This window comes from Pteropus medius, unplaced genomic scaffold (genome assembly GCF_902729225.1).
Source record: "Pteropus medius unplaced genomic scaffold, Ma_sr-lr_union100, whole genome shotgun sequence".
Classification (NCBI taxonomy): Eukaryota; Metazoa; Chordata; class Mammalia; order Chiroptera; family Pteropodidae; genus Pteropus; species Pteropus medius.
The window spans coordinates 2,307,588-2,330,248 of NW_024349222.1; the positions used below are offsets into that span (position 1 = coordinate 2,307,588).

At 33.0% G+C, this 22,661-nt stretch overlaps 1 pseudogene; it reads right to left on the bottom strand.

The window, feature by feature from the left end:
• Positions 1 to 16,185: 16,185 nt before the first annotated feature.
• LOC120617185 (uncharacterized) lies at positions 16,186 to 16,303 on the bottom strand (annotated as a pseudogene).
• Between the last annotated feature and the right edge of the window lie 6,358 nt (positions 16,304 to 22,661).

Sequence of the window (22,661 nt, forward strand, 5' to 3'; positions counted from 1 at the left end):
CAATTGTGACAATATGGTTGGACTGGAGGACATTATATTAAGTGAAATAAGCCAGACACAGAAAGACAAATTTGTGTATGGTTACAAAACGGGTAAATATCAAAGCCAAAATTTGGATGCATATCTAATTTAAAGCATGCTTTATTACTTGTAACAGGCTGCTTCTGATCCTAATTAGATATGGAGTAAAGTATCTCACCTACATTATTATATACACATTACTTTTAGAGTTACCTTTATTTAAGACCACTTTATTTATTTTTATTACATTTATTGTGATGACATTAGCTAATAAAGTTATATAGGTTTCAATTATTTAGGTACAATTCTATAATACATCATCTGTATGTTGCACTGTGTATTCACCACCCCAAATTAAATCTTCTGTCACCATATATTTAACCCTCTTTACATCTCCCCCTTCCCTCTGATAACCACTAAATTGTGTCTATGAGTTTTGGTTGTCTTGTTCGTTTGTTGCTTTCAGTTTTATATCCCACAAATGAGTGAAATCATATGGTTCTCATCTTTTTCCTCAATTTTAGGAAACTAACTATACTAACTTAATGAGCACATCTTTTTTTTTTTTTTAATTGGTACTAGAACAGAAACATTGCTCTGAAATAAATGCATTCCCTAAACAACCATCTGTCAAAAAGTTATTTCAGAAATGACAGAGAGGCAATCATTTTTGCATCTTTGGAAGATTAAAATAAAAGTTTTTTAATGGTCCAAAAATGTATGATAATAAATTTTATACATGTTGATGTTTTTTTAGAATGACCACTAACATATTAATAGATAAATTGAAAGTACATTTAAGAATGAAGTTCCTTTGTCATATTATTTGGCAACTGATAGTTGCCATGGCTTGAACTATTCATATGAAAAATTATGAGTGATAAATTATTGGAGAATCATTAAATTTACTAATTAAGAATAGCTTTGTGTGTGCAAGTTTAGCTGTAATGGATACAATTGGGTGCTAATCCTCAAGTGTTTATGAAATCTTCTCTGCTGCCAGAATCCTAAAATTATCTGGATTTCTCTCTCTCCAATGTGACTTGGATAAATATTAATTTGCTTAACCAATCATTCAGTTCTATTCTCAGTGATTGAATCTCAGAAAACCATATGACCTAGATGGATTCTAAAACAATTTCCTTCATGCTTAAAAAAACAAATTAAAAATTTTAAAATGTTCCTTGCATTCATGTCTGTGGACTTTAATGCATCAAGATATAATAGTTAGGGTGCCATTTCATGAATGTGAACAAGCTCAGAAATATTTTAAAGATAACAGGAAAATGTGAAGACAATTCTGGGATTTGATGACTTGTTGAACCACTTAAATGGCTAATCTCAGAAGCATCTACCTTTGAACTTATTGTAAAAAGAAAACAGTTAATTCCTTTAATTTTAAGCCATTTTCAGCTGGATTTTCTGTTTCTTATAGCAAAAACGTCCTCCTTGACAAAAGAACATGTATTTCATATGCATGCAGTGCATTTGATTCTACATACTTCTTCTGCCTTCTCAAAAAAAAAAAAAAGACAGGGAGAAAGGTGCGAGAGGGGAGTGAAATAATTTTACAGAGTGGGGATTTATACCTGTCATTTCCTTTTATTAGCAATGGCTTGGAATGAGTGTGAGATGGGAGATATGAAACCATTTCTTTTTCCATTGTGTCTCAGTGTCCACATGTCAGTCTTATTGTGGGTCGCTAGCCCCTGAGTGCGACTTTAAGATTTGGTGCATATTTTTTAACTTCATGGCCCTTAAATGTAAGTCAACCACTTTATTTGATTCTCCTGAAATAAAACAGTCATTTTCTCCAACACTGGAAGACGGTCTGGCTGTCCTGAACTTAGTGAAGAATGGCATTCTCCTCTCTTACGTCAGAAAGATCTGTGACTGATGTGAGTCTGATTTGACAATGCAATACTTTGTTAGCTTATCTTCAAGTCTTTTCATTGTGTTCAGAGGGTTGTGGACAGCAGTAAAGTCATATAATTATTACTAAATTCTTGGAGCACCACTACGTGACAGGCACAGTGCTAAGAGCTTTAATTATCCCATTTAAGTTTCACAGTCATCTTAGAAGGTATAAGTACTAACCCAGTCTAACAGATGGGTTGCCAGCTAGATTGAAGAATCTAAAGTTCAGAAAGATATACCAATTTGTAGGGGATTTGTATAATTTCTAAGTTGTTAGCTATACAAACCATATAATTTATTTTTCCCAAGAGTTAGAAATAAAAGTTTAAATAAGAAAGTCTACTATTGATTGGCTTGTAGATAACAGATTGTTTTCTGCTAGAGTAACTTTGTTGTCTTTTGGTTTATAGGAATTAGGAAGATACTAATTGATTTCAAGTCATCCTGAACTAGGAAGACAAAAAGGGAAATATATTCTGATGTTGTGTTATTGCTATCATTGCCTTAAACCTATATTTCAAGGGTTGTTACACAAAAATATAATTGACCTGCCCATCACTATAAATACCAAATTATTAGGGAAAATAAAAGGTAGACGTGCAAAAAAAAAAAAAAACAAATAGCAAATTTTGCATGTGTACATGTATATCTACATACATATGTAGTAACTGTGTTAACATTTAAAATATTTTTATATTACTACAGGTACCAAATATATTTTCCACTATAAAACAAAGCTTTATATGAAGTTCAACATAAAAAAGGACATTTTGCTTTCCCTAGGTTGTATCTACAAGTAATCAACATATTGACCACTTTCTGGCAGATTTTTTTTCTTTTAGGTGTCTCAAATGGCACAATCAATCAAATTGACTATACAATGATCTAGAATAGCCATTAAGAAACAACCTTGAGGTGAAATGCTTTAACCTTTATGTAACTTTAAAGATTGACTTCCCTAAGGATCAATTCTTGACCCTATACTTTACCTTTGGGTAAAGATAGAGTCCTGGGGGACTCTATCAATGTAAAATTTCATTGAGGTCTTTTGCTTTCATAAGAGTTGTATGCAACTTCATTTATCGTTTTCTTTCAGTGGAAAGATATCTTACTTCAAATATCCTAGAAATCTCTGAGAATTAATTCTGCTATAGCTCCATTTTCATTTTTTTTTTTTATTTTGGGTAAAATATATGCAATTAAGATTTTTTTTTTTTAAAGAGAGCTATATGGCAGCTCTCTCTTAGCTAACATATTTCATAGGATAATTTATTTCAGGCTAAAAAAAACTAGAGTTGAAGGATAATGTCAGACTACAAACAAATGCATATTGCCTGTGTGTAAGTGAAGCAAATTGGTTAATCCTCTTTAGAAGTATAATAAATACATGATGTCTGCTATGTGAAGTATAAGCTGCTTACCAAAATATTATGAAGATATTAGAAGAGAAACTTAGAGACTAATATCCCTTATGGGTACAATCACAAAAATTATCAACAAATTAAAAATTTTAACTTAACAATATATAAAATATATATTATATCATGTCAATTGCATCTCATCAGGAATACAAGGTTAGTTTTTTGTTTGAAATCAATCAAAGTAATTCATGGCATTAACAGAGGAAAAAATATATATATACATATATATGTACCTCAACAGATACATAAAAAAAATTTAACATGCAATGATCATTTGTGATTTTAAAGAAAATATTCTCAGAAAAATAAGATATAAGTTAATCTTCTCAATCTGGTAATTGTGAGAAACAAAACACTAATGGCCAGTATATACTTAATGGTGAAATATCAGTTTCCCAAAGGTCAAAAACAAGTCAAAGATATCAGTTATTTAATTCTAGTTAACATTATACTAGAAGATAATTAAATAAAAGGAATAGAGATTAAAAAGAAAAAAGTAAAACTGTGCCTACCTACATATGAAACTGTTATGTAGAAGAAAATACTATTTAAACTATAAAAAATATTCTAGTGATAATCAGGTCAACATGCAAAAAATCTACTGGTTTTCTATATATTACCTGAAACTAGTGGAAATGAAATAGAAGCAATATCATTTATTAAATTATCAAACGACATCAAATACCTAGGAATACATCTAACAAAAATTACTACAAAATACAAAACCTTGCTAAGAGAAATTAGACTTAAAAAAAGATCTAATACGTTCATGTGTTGGAAAATTAAAAATTAAGATGTCTATTCTCTCCAAACTGATCTATACTAGATTTAGTGTAATTCAGTGAAAATCGTAGCAGAATATTTTACAGTAACTGACAAGCTGATATTAAAACTTTCTTAGTAATATGAAAATATCAAATAGCCAAAGCAATCATGATAAACAAGAGCAATGTTAGCAAACTTAAACTACCTTATTTCAAGACATACTATAAAGCTACAGTAGTCATACAGTGTGATATTAATGTAAAAATAGATAAATTCAACAGATAATTGGTCAGATATAGATCACACATATATGTTTTACTGATTTTCAACTAAGATGGAAAGTTAATTCAGTGGGTGAAGGAAAATATTTTGGTACTTACAAAATATATTCATATGAGGAGGAAAAGAAACTCAACCACTCATTCCATACACAAACATTAGGTTGGGATAGGATTATAGACCTAAACATTAAAGCTTAAACCATAGCAATTCTGAAGGAAACATTTTAAAAAATATGTTTACAATATCGATGTCAAGTCATCCTTAGAGACTTAAGAATTTATGAGTATCATAGGATTTTAAAAGCTATGTACTCATGGGATATATGGAAAAATGATATACTATTTACCTATTATGGTAACAAACATTGTTAAGTACCTAATTCTATGCTAGTTGTCTGGAATATAGCAATGAAGTGTACAGACAAGATCTGTGCTTTCTTCGAATTGGATATAAGGAATGAGGGAGGGAGGAAAGAAGGAAACATGGGAGAATAGAGGGGAGAAGAACAGGCGGAGAAAGAGAAAGAAATTAGGAAATAGTACAGATTTAAAAAAAAAAATCAATTGTAATAGATAAAAGAGAAAAGAAACAGTTTTGGTAACTCCCTAGAAACAGTACAAGAGCTGGAATGAAAAAGGAAAAAAGCAGATAATGATAAGTGACATCACCAAAATGGTGATATAGGAGACCCCATTCTCTGCGCCCTCACAGAGATCCAACAGACATATCTACAAACAAAAATAGTTCTGGGAGAGCTCTGGAGTACAGTCAGTGAAACAAAAAATTTGCGAATAACCACATAAAAAGAGAGACAGCTTCATTTTGCCTGTAACACCACATCCCCCAAGCCAGAATTGCTCAGTGCCAAGAGGGAACTCTCCAGCTAGAAAGAGTTCTCCTTGCTAGAAAAGAAAGATCAGGGTGAGCAACCAGCTTCCCCAGTCTTTTGGAGCATCACATGAAAGTTCCACTTCAATTTCACCTCACCCAGACCAGCAAAGCTGAGACATGCAGAGATGGTAGAAAACAGGAAGAAAAGCAGGGGCTACCAATGTTAGCCACAGGGCAGGAGTGATGTAGTTTACAGTGACCTTCCCTGCACACCACTGAGTAAACCAAAGGTCAGCAGAGCTTCCCCAGATCCTGCAGATTTCATCGGCTTTCATCCCACAGGTTTTGTGTTCACTGATGCCAGCCACCTGAGTCCTTCCAGCAACTTCCCCCACTCCCCTCCAGAGCCTCAGATCTGCACTGGTAGCCATCCTGAACCTCAACAGCTGCATAGGGCAAGATCCTAGACTTGCCCTAATATCCTCAGTGTTGACCCCTAACACCTAGCAAATACTTGAGGCTAGCTCCTCCAGCTGTGTACTTGTATGCCAGTGGTTTGACACCGTACTTAGCCTCCACTGCTGTGTGCATGCCTGGGGAAAGACTGCACAACCATGACAGGGAACACCAACAGCTAGGGCCCCAGAAGCTGCTGTGGGCCCAGACCAGGCCATGTCTTCTATGACTGGCCTGTACCACTGGACTCATCTGCACCTAGTCATTTTTACAGAAATTTAAAAAAAAAATTCTAAAATTGTTATGGTACTGCAAAGACCCTGAATAGTCAAAACAATCCTGAGAAGAATGATCAAAGCTGAAGTTATCATACTTTCTAATTGCAAATTATACTCCAAAGTGACAGTAATCAAAACAGTATGGTACTGTCAACTAATATTTGACTAGGGGGCCAAGAATACTTAATGGAAAAAAGATAGTCTCTTCAATAACTAGTGGTTGGAAAACTGGATAACCACATGCAGAAAAATAAAATTGAACTTCTATCCTAACTGCTTATAAACTGAACTCAAAATTAATTAAAGACTTAAACATTAGAACTGAAACTATAAAACTTCCAGAAGAAAACAGAGAAAAGCTCCTTCACATTAATCTCACAATGATATTTTGCACATGATATCAAAAGCACAAGCAACAAAAGCAATAATCAATCTGTGGGACTACATCAAGCTAAAAAGCTTCTACATAGCAAAAGAAATAATCAACAAAAAGACAACCTACAGAATGTGAGAAAATATCTGTAAAACATATCTGATAAAGATTAATATCCAAAATAATATAAAGAACACATACAAGTCAGTAACAACAAAAAAAAAATCTGATTCAAAGATGGGCAGAGGAACAGAATAGATATTCCCTCAGCACCCTCTACCCCCCAAAAAACATACATATGGCCAACAGGTACATGAAAAGATGCTCAACATCACCAATCATCACAGAAATGCAAAACAATACTACAATGAGATATCACCTCATATCTATTAGAATGGCTATGTTAAGAAAAAAAAAAAAAAAGAGAGCAATAACAAGTGTCAGCAAGGATGTGCTGAAAAGACAACCTTTGTGCACTGTTGTGGCAGCCACAATGGAAAACAATAGAGATTTCTTTAAACATAAAATAAGCTATCACATGATTCAGCAATTCCACTGATGAGTATATAGCCAATAAAAATGAAAACAAGATCTCGAAGAGATATGTATACTCTCATGTTCATTACAGTATTAGTCACAGTAGCCTAGATTTGCAAACAACCTATGTGTCCATAAAGCTGGAAAAAAGTAGATAGAATGGATCATCTTGGAAATTTTCACTGACTAGTCATTTCAGAGTGAAATTTCTATACTCCTATGATGTCATCACTCCTAAAATAACAACTACTAGAGAGAGCATCCATGAGTCCATAAAATTTACATTTAAGTGGCTCTCTGGATCTGGTTTTAATTATATTTCTATTTTTCAAAGTTTACTCAAATCATAAAAGTTCTTGAAGGTAAACTAGAAACTGATGTAAAAATATTAGATTTGTGAAAATTTTTCTTTCTCTCAAATACCTAAAAATCAGTCATATCTTTGGCAGCATATGTTGTCTACATTGTCCTACAAATCACCATTTGTGTACCAGTTTATCAAAGATTTTGAAATCATAAATAAAAGTGCCAGTTTTGTTAATTGATGTACATACATGATTTTTAAAATATATTTATATTATAGATGTGCGAGTTAACTATTGAACCCTTGAAAGGATTATGGCAAAAAGCACTAAATAAAATGAACTCCATTTATGACTCTGCAAAAGATTAGATTATAATTTTACACCTTTTACTTTAAAAGTCACATTTATACCGTTTTTCTCTGAGATATTAGTGCTCTCTGAAGTTATCTTTCTTCCTTAAAGTAGCTGATTCAGTGTATAATTTTGTATTTAATGTCGCCTTTATTAAATAGGCAAAAACATTCCAGCCAGCTCTCTCATCTCTGACATTTTCCACTGAATCAGTTGCCACTAAAGCAATATACATCTTCTTTATTGTCAAATACAATTAGTCTGAGTTTTTATCTACCTATATCTTTCATTCTTAGCATATCATCCCAGCAAGTTGAATTCCATGTGACTTGAGAAGAAAGTTTATCATCTGTGTTTCAGTCAAAATACAATATTTAAAAGTGTCATAGTTTATATAACAATATATTTATTGTTTGTGGTATTTTTCCCTAATCTCGATATTGCGGCTCAGAATCATACCTGCAAATAATAAGAAGCCTTTGCATTCTAAGGGCCTCCAATTATTGAGGCAAGCCATTTCTTCAGAGGATTTGCAGAAAAGTACTTTGTGGAGTCTGGAATGCCTTATGCATGAACACAATTGGAACAGGTGGACTACTTTTCCTACATATAGACAAGCCAAGGATGCTTTGAAGAAATCAAGAAACTGTTCTTCAATGGATGAATGAATAAACATACATAGATAAAATATTATTTATCTCTAAAAAAGAAGGAAACTCTGACATTTGAAATAACATGGATGAAGCTGGAGCACATTATGCTAAGTGATATAAGCAAGACACAGAAAGGGACATAGTACATGATCTCACTTATATGTGGAATCTAAAATAGTCAAATTCATAGAATGAGAGAGTAGAATGGTGGCTGCCAGGGTTTAATGGGGGGAGGAAATGGGGTGGTATTGGTCAAGAGATACATTTTTTTAGTTATGAAAGATGAATAAGTTTTAAAGACTTAATATACAGCATGTTGATAATAGTTAACATTGTATACTTGAAATTTGTGAAGATACACCTTAAATTTTCTCAATCCATACAAACAACAGAATGGTAACTATATAGAGGTGATGAATACGTTAATTAGCTTGATTGTTGTGAACCTTTCACAATGTATACATGTATTATAGCATCGTCATATACCTTACATGTATACAATTATTATATGCCAAAGATACTGCAATAAAGCTATTTTTAAAAATTCATGTATTCGAACCACCCTTTTTCTACTAGGTTGGAAACTATTGAGCATCTTTTCTGTAAATTTTCTTTACCTCTCAACCAATATAGCACCTATTTTCCTGGGGCATGGAGGATATTGGGCCTGGAAAACGGTTAATCTTCTTGCACTTCTACAATTTGTCCTGGTTTACAAGAAAGCAACTGTGCAAGTGTCCACCGAAGGGCTACAGAACTTTAGAAGCTCAAGTCTGAAAAAAATGGAACCTCTCTAACAAAAGCTAAGGTAAATAAAAAAGGTAACATAACCAAGCAATAGCTCCCATTCCTGGAAAATGTATCAAGAAAGAGAGAAGACGCTCAAGGTCCTCAGAAGAACACACTAATATGCTCAACAAAAGAGGTAACATTTGGCCACCTCATACACAGAGGGAGTGAGAACAACAACTAGAGAGGTTGTGACAGTTAATTTGCAGGAGAAAGCAACATTTTCCAGTCAGATATATAGACATTTCTTTTTTTTCCCTCCCCATCATGGTTATTATAACACCAGAGAAGAGTCCCTCCACAGAGCTAGAATTAAGTCAAGCAGTACTAGAAAGATAAGAAGACGTAAGAGGTTTAAATCAAAATGGTATTGAATTTTCAAAATGAACAGGACTGATTCTCAGAAATAAATAGACTAAAATCTTTGAATAGTCAAAAATTATGAAAAGTCATGATATCAAGAGGAGATATTTGTAAATATATATTCTTTTTATTACTTTTTATTATGGCGACATTTGTTAACAAAATCCAGTAGGTTTCAGGTGTATTAAATACCTTTTTATTCAGTGGAAAATAGGAGTATAATACAGCCTGGCTAGGCACAGTTATTATTAAAAAAAATTTATAGCATCAATGAGCTGAAATCTACCAATGATTAAATTATATTTGCTACATGCTAGCATATTTTGAAAATACAATGTAGTATAATGAGTACATAATTTGGAATTCATATTCTAGCTATGCCACTAATAATGTATTATTAAGTACCTCAGTAAGCTCCCAAAATCTTCTCTAATTTACAAGATTATTTTGGAGATTAAGATAATGAACCAAAAAATAAAATAAAATAAAAAACTACCTTATAAGCTGCAATATAATTTGGTAGAACTAATAGTAATGCAGGAGAGATTTGGAAGCTATGTAATGTGTGTCTGATTCTATGGCATTAATCTTTTCCTCATTGTATTGATGCCTTTCACCTCTGTTTTCACAACATTTAGAAATTTTCAGAATATAAACTTTAATGTACACTTTGGTATGAGGTGTAGTTTACAAAGAAGATGAAATTTATGGGATAATCTGAGACAAAAGGTAAGAGAAGACTGAATAATGAAAGTTAAGATTATCCTATGTTTGCTGTTCACATTTGTTCATGTGTTTTACCCACATTAAGTCAATATCTACTATATGTCAGTAGACATATAACAGATATAACACATATTTGTATAACGTGTATGAAACACGTATATATAACGTTTATATAAACATATGTATGTTCATATTTCTGAATGTTTAGGAAATTAAGTTTTATGAAGATAAAAATAGTAGAAAAGAGTATAGAGAATGATAGCTCATGAGGATAAATCTGGCTTTTTCTAATGAGGTGGCCAGGAAAATGGTCTCTGAGGAAATATTTAAGCACACACCTAAATGAGATGAGAATATTTGTGTCTAACTAGTAGAAGAGCTTCCCAGTCACAGTACTGGGAGAAAAGGAACTGTTCCTGGAAGACACTGGAAGGATGCAAGAAATGGTCAGACAAGAGGTTGTCCCAGTAGTGAAAAAGGGGTCAAGAAGCACCCAGATTGTAAAGGCATAAAATGTGCTTGGAAGCTAATAGATTAAAAAAAGAATTTTATTGTTCAAAGATAACTGGCAAGTTTATAGAGGAACTGATTCCTGCGAAATGTTTTAAGCTAATATTGTGCTACCCTTGAAAGAGGCTTGTGTTTGTGGCACAGAGTGGTACAGATAAAAAATATTTATAGTCACTATTTATTTTATATGTAGATACCATAATACTTGGATATGAATGGATAGAGGGATAAATTACGAATAGCTCCAAGATTGTTGTATTTTAACGAGATAGATAACAGAGAGAAAGAGGAGATGTGATCATCATGTAATCCAAGATTCAAAGAGTTTGTGTCTTCTATCCTATTTGTACCTTATCCTAAACTTGTAAGCTAATCCAAAATCTTTGTTTTAGTTCTTACAGTGTATTTCATGTTGGTTTAATAAGTCAAATGTTTAAAGCATTTTGATTTGGTCTTTGAGTGTTTCTGTTCTATGACACCTAGGATAGTTTGCCTTGTAGTATACTTAAAAGCTACTGTTGCTTCAAGGTAATTTTCCATATGATAGAGAAACAAAGAAATAAGGCAACAGTTGGAGAGATATGGAAATTTTAAAGAGGACTTTTAAGAGGAGAGATAATACAGATTTATTTACTGCTAGCAATGACTCATTAAGTGGGGGCAGAATTATGATGCAAGTTAGAGAAAGAAAATTATGTTCACACAAAAACCTGACCACAAATATTTATAGCAACTTGATTCATAATAATCCTAAACTGGAAGCAACATTAATGCCTTTTGATGAGTGAATGGTTAAACAAATTTGGTTACATCCACACCTTGGAATATTACTCAGCAAAAAAAGGAACAGGTTATTAATACACCTAACAATTTGTATCAAGAGAATTTTACTCACCAAAAAAAAAAAAGCCAATCCCAAAAAGTAACATGCTCTATGATTCCATTTATAAAACATTCTGGAAATGACAAATTATAGGAAGGGAAGACAGATTCATGATTTTTTCAGGAGCTATGGACGAAGGAAAGGAGGTAGCTGTTTTACATAAAAGGGTGACGTGGGCCGATAGAATTATTTTGTGCCTTCACTGTGGTTGTGGCCATATGAATCTCCACATGTGATAAAATTGCATAGAACTAAATACACACGCATATACACACAATTGAGTGCATGTGAAACCGATGAAATTTGAATAAGATCAGTGCATTGTATCAATATCTATTTCTTGGTTGTAATATTATAATACAGTTAAGTTAAAAAAGATATTACCATTGAGGGACATTGAATGAAGGATATATAAGATCTCTCTGTATTAATCCTTTCAACTTCTTGTGAATCTACATTTATCTCAAAATAAAAGTTAAATATATGTATATGTATGTATGTATGTATGTGAAGTATATGTATGTATACATATATAGAGAGATAGATATAGATATAGATAATGTGTGTGTGTCTATATATTCAGAGATTGTGTGTGTGTGTGTATATTCAGAGAATATACACACATACACATTATCTATATCTATACCTATTTTATATATTTGTATATTTAACTTATTTTATATATTCTCTGAATATATAAAAATTGGAAGGCAAAAATTAGTGAGCATGAATATAGACAGTACCTAGATAGAACTTTGCCACAAAAGAGTCTTGAGAGGTGAGAGAGGACAATTTCAGAGACTGGCTTTAGATGATAACGTAAATAGCTTATATATCATGCTAGATTGGGAAACAGTGCATAAAAAGCAATCAATGCATTTCAAAACATTACAAAACAATGAGAATGCAATATATTATTAAATGTAGAAAATAATTTGATAAAATTAAACGAGCTTTCATGATTAAAACTTCCAGCAAACTAGGACTATAAGGGAGCTACTTCAACTACCTCGATTTTAACAAGTAGACCTACAGAATGTTGATTGCTAACAACCTGCTTAATGATGAAATATTGAGTGTTCTTCCCTAAGATTGGAGTAAAATAACGATAATTCAGTATCTTTTTTTTTCTGTTTATAATTGTACTGGAAGACCTAGCTCATACATTAGGATTTGTATGGTGTGTGTGTGTGTTCTTTAGCTATTATTCACTACTTCTATTTTTAATAAGAAAGAATACCTCTATTTAATTTATTACAGCTGTAATATACAAATACATCAACTTATGTTGTATCCTTTTCAACATTAAACAAAACCATACTTAATAGTACAAAACCTGCAAAAATACCAACTTTTATTATATCATTATCCACATTAATAATACAGTACATCATTGTGATCACTTTACTAGACACCTAGATCTGGATCTGCAACCATATATAAGCCAGCACCAAGAATATGCTATAAATATTTAACAATCTTCTTCATCATTAGAAAGCTAAAAGCCATTCTCCTAAACTCTTCTATTTTTTTTTTGGCATACCAGAAAGCATAAAAGCAAATCAGAAAAGGCAGTTTGGCCTCCATAAGTCTTCACAGATTAAGGCCAAGTTAACTCAGACCCCAGTTCTTATTTAAGATGGTGATATCTAACCTTCCCATGGGTATGAGCTATGGAAAGTTAGCATATAACAACTATAAAAGAGAGCCTCCTGGAATTCAGCCAAGTATGCTAGAGCCTGGAAGTGATGATGCTTATTATAAATGTTCGTGGACAATCTCAAGGACTCATGATCAGTAGGAAATCCCAGCAACTTCTGATTAGTGGTCTAGATTCCAGGCAATGGAAGCAGACATCATATAAAGACATTCTGGAGAACAATAGAATAGATGGAATAATTCACATTTGGAAGTAAAAAGAATCCTTGAAAATAGGCTATTTTTTAAGTTGAACACATGAAATAACAAAGAAGCATATCTCTTGTTCAAGGTCAGAGACATAAAAGATAGCTGAGACAAGAATCAGATTTTCTCCTGCCCAGTTCAAAATTCTGCCCTTGATAACATAGTGCCAGTAATCACCATGCAAAAATCCATATGTAGGTGCATATAATCATCTCAGGAAATATTTGACATGTTCTAATGGTAGTTGTGTCTTCATTCATGAGTTTTCTGTTCCATAAAATATTGAAGAGGGACCAGGTGCTGCATTCAGATGAAAGATTTGAGCAGAATCATATCATCACAGATCATCCAACCTGGAATGCAGTAAAGTGGAGAACTAGTACAGTTTTGAATGAGTAACTAGCTGATGGAGCAGGACCATGTGGAATGGCAATTTTCATTTGAATGCAGCAATGAAGAGCTTTGGCCTCCAGTTAAAACATGTTGGAACATGTTCACATTATAGTTATCACTTCAGCTTGAAGGAAATTAGAACCCATTCAATGAATGATTGATAAATTGGCTGAAATTTATTTTTGGAATGTCAGGAATCTAAAGAGACTAACATTAACCATTGTACAGAACATATATTTTTTTCTATCCCCTTTCATTACATTTATAGGTTGAAGAGAACAGTTTCATATTATGACTTTCGTGAGCTTTGGGCACTTTTGCCTTCCTTGACCCGTTCGTCCACAAAAATATTAAAATTATGTTTTTAAAGTATATTGGCACAAAATGAATATATCAATAATATATTAAAACAATTTCTTTTACCTAAAAGTTTATTTTTTTCTAATGAAATTTTTAAAAATTAAAACATTCTAATGAGCCCCTAAAATTATTGTGAGGCTGAAGCGATGTGTCTTTTGTTTTTAGCCAATAAGCTCCTCCATAGAAGACAGACATCCTTCTTTAGGAGCTGAAGAAATCACTTGTATTTCACAAATCAGAAGTGTAAGGAATGCCAACACTTGCTCAGATGTCTTGAATTTGTCATCAGTAGAAACATTTGATTCACCTATAAATGCAATTTTTCATATAAAAACAGGTTCTTAATCACCTCGCCATATTTAGAACTTAAAAGTGACTTTAAAAAAAGTAGAGATCGGTCAAAGAGTTTCACTCTTTTTCTCTACAGTCACACTTTATTTTGAGCATGAAAGCAGTTTACATTGCAAAAGTCAGATTTACCACTAACAAAATCAAAAACAGTACTTTGAAATAAATGTTATGTTAATGTATATTTTAAACACTTTCTTTTCTATAATGGGCTAATTTCATTTTATTGCATAGGACTCATGGAGGTGGAAAAGAAAAATTTTCTACATGTGAGGTTTTAGAAGAGAGTTAAACTAATTTTGCATCACTAGGCTGTCAACCATATACTTTCAGTGATTCTTGTGGACATGTCAGGATGAACAAGCAGAAATAATATCTTGATAGAATAAGACAAAGGAGAAATATGGAAGAGAAAAAATGGTGACTTGCTTTGTAGCCTATGATTGTTAATGTTTGATATTAATAATTAAGGTTTCCATTATGTTTATTTATGTGACTGTCTCCTTTTTCTTTAAATAACTGCAACAATTACCTGTGAAATCATTATATATCAAAATTCACTGCTTGAAAACTTCCAGATACTAACAGATCTTTATGTAAAGTATATATAAACATGTCTAAGCTGTTTTCTTTTGTCTTTAGATTTATTATATCTGGGTATACTTATATGACTAAAAGAGAAAATGCCAGTAAAAGTCTCCTTTATTTTTTTCTATTTTATATTATTTTCTATATTAAAATACTTTCATAGTCCTTGATAACATTTTCAATTGTACAGGGGGACATGATGTTGCATAAAATAATCTCTGGAGGTGTTTTGGCTTCTACTGTTATGGTAGCAGCTTCAAATTTCCCCAGCTGTCTGTCTCATAAAAAATTTAACTGGAATCAGGTGCAGTAATATGTTGAACTTCTGGTTGAATGACACGCAGTGATTCAATCCAGAACCCAATCATAGTCAATTTATTAAATTGAAGAGTGCTTTCAATCTTTCAGAGAAAGTCCATGACATAAATCCAGAGGATATGTACTCTAAATTTAGCTGTTTATTTGACCTTATCGTGTCTGTTTTAAGACTACTTCTGGATTGGGTCATATGTGATAATCTCCCATTTTTGGCAATATACAAAGGGAAAACAAATCAATGGGGAAAGGATAAAATTGAAGTAGGAAACTACAGAATAAAATAAGTAAAATTGCATACCTCACAGAAGAAACACCAGTTAATATCACAATTCAAGAACTTCCATTCTGTTTTGTTTTTCTATCCTCATGGCTAATGTTACCAATATCATTACGATGTAGTTCTTATAAAAAAGACATTTTTGCTTCTCATTACATCATCTGTAAGAAATATTTTTCTGCAAATTTTTGAAATTTCAATATTGAGAAACATAACAAATTCCATGCCACACTTACAACATGAAAGTGCTTCTCACCATAATCACCATACAACCTACTAGTGGGATAATTGAATAGTTTTGGTGTTTAAAGTATGGTCCATATGTGTAAAAGCAGAAATGGTAAATATTTAAAATAAAAAAAAATTAGCTCTGTCCCATGTCAGGTGAAATTTATATTTCCGATCTTCTTATGGAAAGGAGAAATGTGGATATCTAATTTTTTTTTTTTTTTTTTTGGGCGCAGCAACCCTTGGTTGACCTCACAGATTGCAAAGTCCTCATCAGTTTACAATCCCTTATTTTTTTCATTTTTTATGCCTACAGCACCTGGTCTTCCTAGGTAGTATCCCATCCAAGTACTAACCAGGCCTGACCCTGCTTAGCTTTTGAGATCAGATGGATTGGGCTTGTTCAGGGTAGTATGGCAGTAGACTAGATACCTAATTTTTTAGTGCTGATATTTCCCACTTGTACTAGGGGTGATTTCTTTCTGATTTAGTATTCAATAATTTAGTTTATTGTTTAATAAACTTGGATTTACCAGTAGTTGGTTTTTATCAATTGGTATCCATTCTATCCCTAAAGATTTTTTGTGTATTTTTGTTTGTTTTACATTTCCAGTTGTGCCTCTAAAAATATGTGGAGTTCATCCTCAGAATCTGAAATCTTCGAAAGCTACAAGAAAGGAAAGTTTGCTGTAATTTCATGAAAGCAGCGAAATACCCATTGAGTTTTTATTTGTCCATTCATCATTTCTTCAGAAAACTGCTACAATCACATCTTAGATCACCTTCTGGTTTAAAAAGAGAAAGGTTTGAATACTTGAGATCAATTACTGGCCTTAAACTGAAGAACTCCTTGAGCATTACCCTCCAGAGCAATATTAGTCTTGAATAGTTGACATAATTCTGAAAAAAAAAAAGATTGTGTTTGGAGGTGTTTTTGGAGTACGTAGCTTTACATTTTTATTTGAGTTTTGATACTCTGATTTTGATTAGAATTGGTATCAGATCTTGCTACTGGCCATTAGACCCAGTTGGATAATCCTAAATATTACAAAAAACTTGGAGGCCATATGGCCCAGTTCAGGAGCAAAATTAAACATGGTCTCCACTATATATTTAGCAATTAATTACCCAGGCTCTGTTTGTATAATCAACATGACAGTGAATACAATCCTATCTTAATGGTTAAATATTAACACCTCAGTGATAACAGCTAGATAGATGTTTAACTACTCACACCCTTACCATTACCACCACTGTGGGACACCCAAAAGATTGAATCGAAGGCCCTCAATCTATAGAGAAAGAAAAGCGGGGGTGGCAGGGGATAAAAAGCCCCACTGCCTTCTCTCCCTGGAAAAACAAGAAAAGGAATATTGCAGGACATAAACGTCCCTAAATTAGTTTTATATATGTGTGTATGTGTGTGTGCATATACATACACATTTGGTACACACACACACACACACACACACACACACATACACATATATATTTTTTCAAACTATGAACAAGTCTTAGAAATGAAATGAGAATTTGATGTAATTTAAATGTCTTAATAAAAAAGGCATTTATTACAGAAAATTAGTGGGAGAAAAAATAGTATTTAACATCGGTAGAAGAGGATTATTAGATGCCCTGGAACTGAATAATTCAAAACATTAGAAAAAAGGATAGAAAGAGGATGTAGGAACTCCTATAATCTGACTAATTAACTTTAAGTTATAATGAGAATTTAATATAAGTTTAGTATTAATTAGTAATTAATATTTGTATATCTATGTGTGTATGTACATATATGTATATGATGTGTATGTCTCTTTATACTTAAAGAAAACTCTGGAAAATTATATATTTCTTATTCATTGAAGTAATCTGTTAATTTAAATGATTTGTTATATTTTTAAATTTCTGAAACGAATGTCCAATTTAGTTCTTTCTGATCTGAATAGTTTCCAATTGACACTTCCACCAAAATTCTGATACTCGGAGTTTATTCACAGGTCAGTTATTCAGCGTCCTATGAAAGCGTGACAAATCTTATTACTGTCTGTGTCTTTTCTTGGATCTATTAAGGAATTAGGAAATTTATTAACTCCACAGTAGTTCTCCATGTAGGAGAGAGAAACACCAATATGTACATTTCACTAGAATTCAAAGACCAAGGAAATCCAGGAGAGAACTGCCTAAGGACTGTGCCTATGGAACAAATTCAGGACATTCTCCCAGAACAAAAAAAATATAACTAGCCTGTTTCTGTTATTATTTTGAATCAGCTACAAGTTATTGAAACACATCTAAAACTCAAGACTAAGATCCTTAAATAATTGATATGTTGTTTATAGAGGAGAAAGATATGGAAGATTAAGGTTTTTAAGAGTATACATTACAAACAAAAGATCAATCAAAAGAGTTATATTTATTAAGATTTTAAATACTTCACTCTATTCTCTTCTTGCTTGAATGTACAAGAATAGTACACCATGAATAATTAGAACCTGTTATGGGTTCTCACTGACTTCAGCCAGTTTTGTCTGTTGTGAATTTTGATAGCCTTTTCTCCTAGGGTATCAAGCAATTATACCCTTCACTAGGCAGTTGAATAATTTAGCATCTTCTTTTGTTATACTGAGTAATCATAAATGTAAAGAGGAACAGAATCATAGTCCTCTAATCTACTCTCCTGCACAATGTAATTTTTAAAAAAACATATTGGGAAAATGGTGATCCAGCTTTTACTTAAATACTTCAATGAGAGGTAGTTCATTCCTAACAAAGCAACACAGTCCCTAACTGAATGTTTTTAACTTTCTAATGTTAGACTTGATGTCGAACTGAAGCATGTTTTCATGTTAACATTGGACTGAAGCATGTTTTCATGTTAAGTCCCCATCTAAGAACTTCAGAAGGTAGACATGATAACCATTCAGATGTCTAAAGGCAGCTATCGGTTTCCCTTCTATATTATATCTCTTTTCCAATTCTTACAGAAATTCTAGATGTGGTAGTTCCTGGCATCCCTATGTTTCATATTCTCCTCTAGATGAGCTCTAATGAGTAACTTGGTTATAAAATATGCCTGCCTGCAAGAATAGAAACATTTCACAAGCTAGTACTGTTTAATAGAGAATATACGTATTAGTGAAGGTTGATGAGAACAAAGAAGTGAGTTTTCATTTTGTTTCTGCCATTCACATTGTACTTGACTGTAGGAAAACTCCATATTATCCCAAAGATTCTAGGGAATTATTAAATTTATGATAAGGTATTATATTAAAGTTCTTTGACATTCAGGGATAAATCGTGTCAAATAGATACAAAGTAATGGTTGTAAAATAATGATTTCTATTCAGCTTCTAAAAGGAGTATTTAAAATGGTGTCAGCGAGTTGATATCAGTGTTCCTTTCAAGTATTACAGGAATCATAGCTAAATTTTTAGAAGCTCTGCTTTATAAATTCCTTGTCTAGGAGCCTAGCATATTCTGAAATTCTAAATGATACTTTCATTGATTGCTGCTTTAAATGTTAATTTCACTAGTTTTGCATTTCACATTTCTACCTCTTTTTGCTACTCCATGGCAAGTAATAATGCTGAACTCATTTACAATTTGTTGTTAACTTTATTAAAATTTCCTGAAATGACAGTCTAATTGTTTAAGCCATGGAGACAGTTTAGTTTAGTGGAGTTTCAGGATTTCTGATCAGATGAAATATCTCTGTAGAAATTCTTTGTGCTAAACAAAGACAACACCACACAATAAGTATAATGCATGTTTACATTGCTTTATATGCTATTCATTCTTTTAAGTAATATCTAAGAACAATCTCATATGAGCTCTAATCTCACTAAAATAGAAAAACACTAGGAAAAGCCAATTAAGATTAATACAAGCTATTATCACTTTACAAATCACACATCCTTCACGTGGCAGTTAAAGTGATATTCCTAATTACAAATCTGGTTATAAGTTCTTTGTACAAACCTCTGAAGAAAGTGTTTAGAGTCATGTCTATGGATATTTCACCTTCAGAGATGAAAAAGAATAGATGACAACTTTTATATAAAAAAATTCAGCAAGATTTTTTCCTGACTAAAAACAAAAGAAAAGTATTTATGGGTCCCAGTCCTGACAGGTCCCAGGTCAGGCTGTGATCTAGGCTTGCGGCTAGGAATAGGACCCTGAATTTAGAATGTTACATTAGTGTAGTAGGGTGCCTGCACCTAAAATATGTAAACATAATTCAGCTTATTGTATCACTCATGTGAGGCTGGATGCCACTATTGTACTCTGATATATGTGGAGCCCAAGAGTCCTCTGGGAAGAAGGGGAGCAGAAGAAGAGCAGAAGCAGAGGCACACTCCCCACAATAAAGTTGGTGCCTGTCGTTTCATTCTCATGTCAGCCCCTTGTGCATTCTTCCAACTGGGCATCTCACCACTGAAACCTTCCCTTCTCATCAGCTCAGGGCTGACAGTCATACTGAACTTCTTTCACTTAGAACAATTATAATAAATTTTGTACTACACAAGAATGTTTTTAACTTTGTTGTTAATAACTATCCCAAGCAAGATAGAACAGATGAAACTACTGGAATTGTTGTGTACTTTTCTGAATGAATCTTCAGAGCAAAGAAGCCAATGAAAATTAAGGAATACAGACCATTGAAGCTGGATCTTGCTTGTTTGAAGAGGAGCAGGGAGAATTAGACACTATGAAATGTATTGATGTGCATATCTTACATGTTTGAGATCTTTGAAATAATTCCCATTCAAAGTAGCAACAAATATTGGGACACAGCAAATGTAAGACGAAGTCCATAGGTGTCACTTAAAGAACGTCCATGCTCTGCCACCACAATCTAGAGCAAAAATAGTAACATCATCATATTTTTCTACTTTGAATCCAATCTTGGGCCTAGGGTTGGAAGAGTCTGGGGAATAAGCAAATTGTAACATTGCATGACACGTTTTACTTAAATGCCTAATACTAAATGTGCTCAATTTCAACCTTCAATTCTTTTACCACCCTGGAAGTCATATGTAATAAACCTCTAGGAATGCTCTACGAGAGAATTCCTGGAACCTGTAAATAGGCTACTTTTCCTGCAATAGGTTTTTGCAGGTTTGATAAAGTTAACAATCTTGAAATGAGAAAATTATCCTGGTCTTTACAAGTAAAAGAGAAAGGGAGAGGTTCAGAATCAGACACGCCTGAGGATGCTACATTCTTGGCTTTAAAAATGGAGGAAAACGTACTTGTCAGGGAATGCAGGAAGCGTTTAAAAATTGGAAAAAACAAAGAGACAGGTTTTCCCTTGTAGCTACCAGAAAAACAACAACAACAACAACAACAACAAACACATACAGCCCTGCAGACACCTTAATTGTAGCTCAGTGAAACCCATCTCGGACTTCTGACCTCCAAAATTGCAAGATAATAAACGTGTTATTTTAGGACATTAAGTTTATGATAATTTGTTATAGTAGCAATAGAAAACTAATATAATGGTATAACATTACTGGCAACATAAAATCCAAACTTCACACTATAACTTCAAGTCCCCTTAGACCCCTATTGTACTAATTTCTTTATTTACATCTCTCAATACTCTTCAAAAAGCTCTTACCTCTAATTATAAACTACTTCCTATATATTTTTTTAAAATCCTGTACTTTTTAAAATTTAAACTTTATATTTTGAATTTGGGGTTTATATGGGGTTTAAGAAATACAGACAGTTCCCTTGTACCCTTTGCCCAGTTTCTTCACAAAGCAACATCTTTCAGAATTATAGTTTAATATCACAAACAAGATATTGACATTGGTATGGTATGGGAACAAAACTCCCTGTTGAAGGTAGTAAATCAGAAAGATAAACTTGGGTGCTTGATAACCTTATAAGCTTCTAAACTAAACTACACTGAAATTATCATACCGCTTCTAGCTGCTACTTATGTGAGATAATAAATCTTCTTATTATTAAAGCCGTATTTAGTTTCAACTTTTCTGTTAATTTTAACCAAAAGCATTATAAGTGTTTCAAGTTATAGCACTGTTTTAACCTAGCTCTTTAGTGCTGTTGTGCAAATAGACAATGCAAAACTGACATTCTGTAAAAATCAGTGCAGTTCAGAAATACTTGCCAGTGTCCCCAACATAAATTTTGGAAGCTGCCACTCCAACCTAACAACAACTAAAAACCTGAGCAAACTGGAAAATCAATTCTTCTTATATGCATAAGAGAACTGAGGTCACAGGGCAAACCACTGCCCAAAATTGAAGAGACCAATAGCTGAATACAGAGAATCGTAACTTACAAGAGCAGAAACCCAGAAGTTGAAAATTCCAATAGAATCAGTGCTGGTGTAGGGAAACCAGAACTGTAATTGATGAATTGCAGAAGGCTCAGTATAAACCACTCTAGAAATGAAAAACTCCAGGAGACTCATTCATGAAGGGGGTTGGGGAGAACCCACACTTTTCTGGGCTTTACCTTGTAGACTTGTACCAAATTCCCACATTGAACTTTAGAGAAAAATCTCATCCTACTTACTGCAGGATGAGTGGAAAAGGAACCATTTTGAAATACACCAGAGCATTCTGTTCTTCTATAAAAGGTCTGCCCTCAGGAGAAACTACTTAACCAGAAACTAATCTGCAGGTGTTTAATCAGAGATTAACTGATCTAAGGGAAGAAAAATACCCATCCTCCGACCTCAGATGGCTCTAGTCTTCCACGTGGTGAAAGGGAAATACCCGACCCCAGTCCAGTCTAGCCACGCTG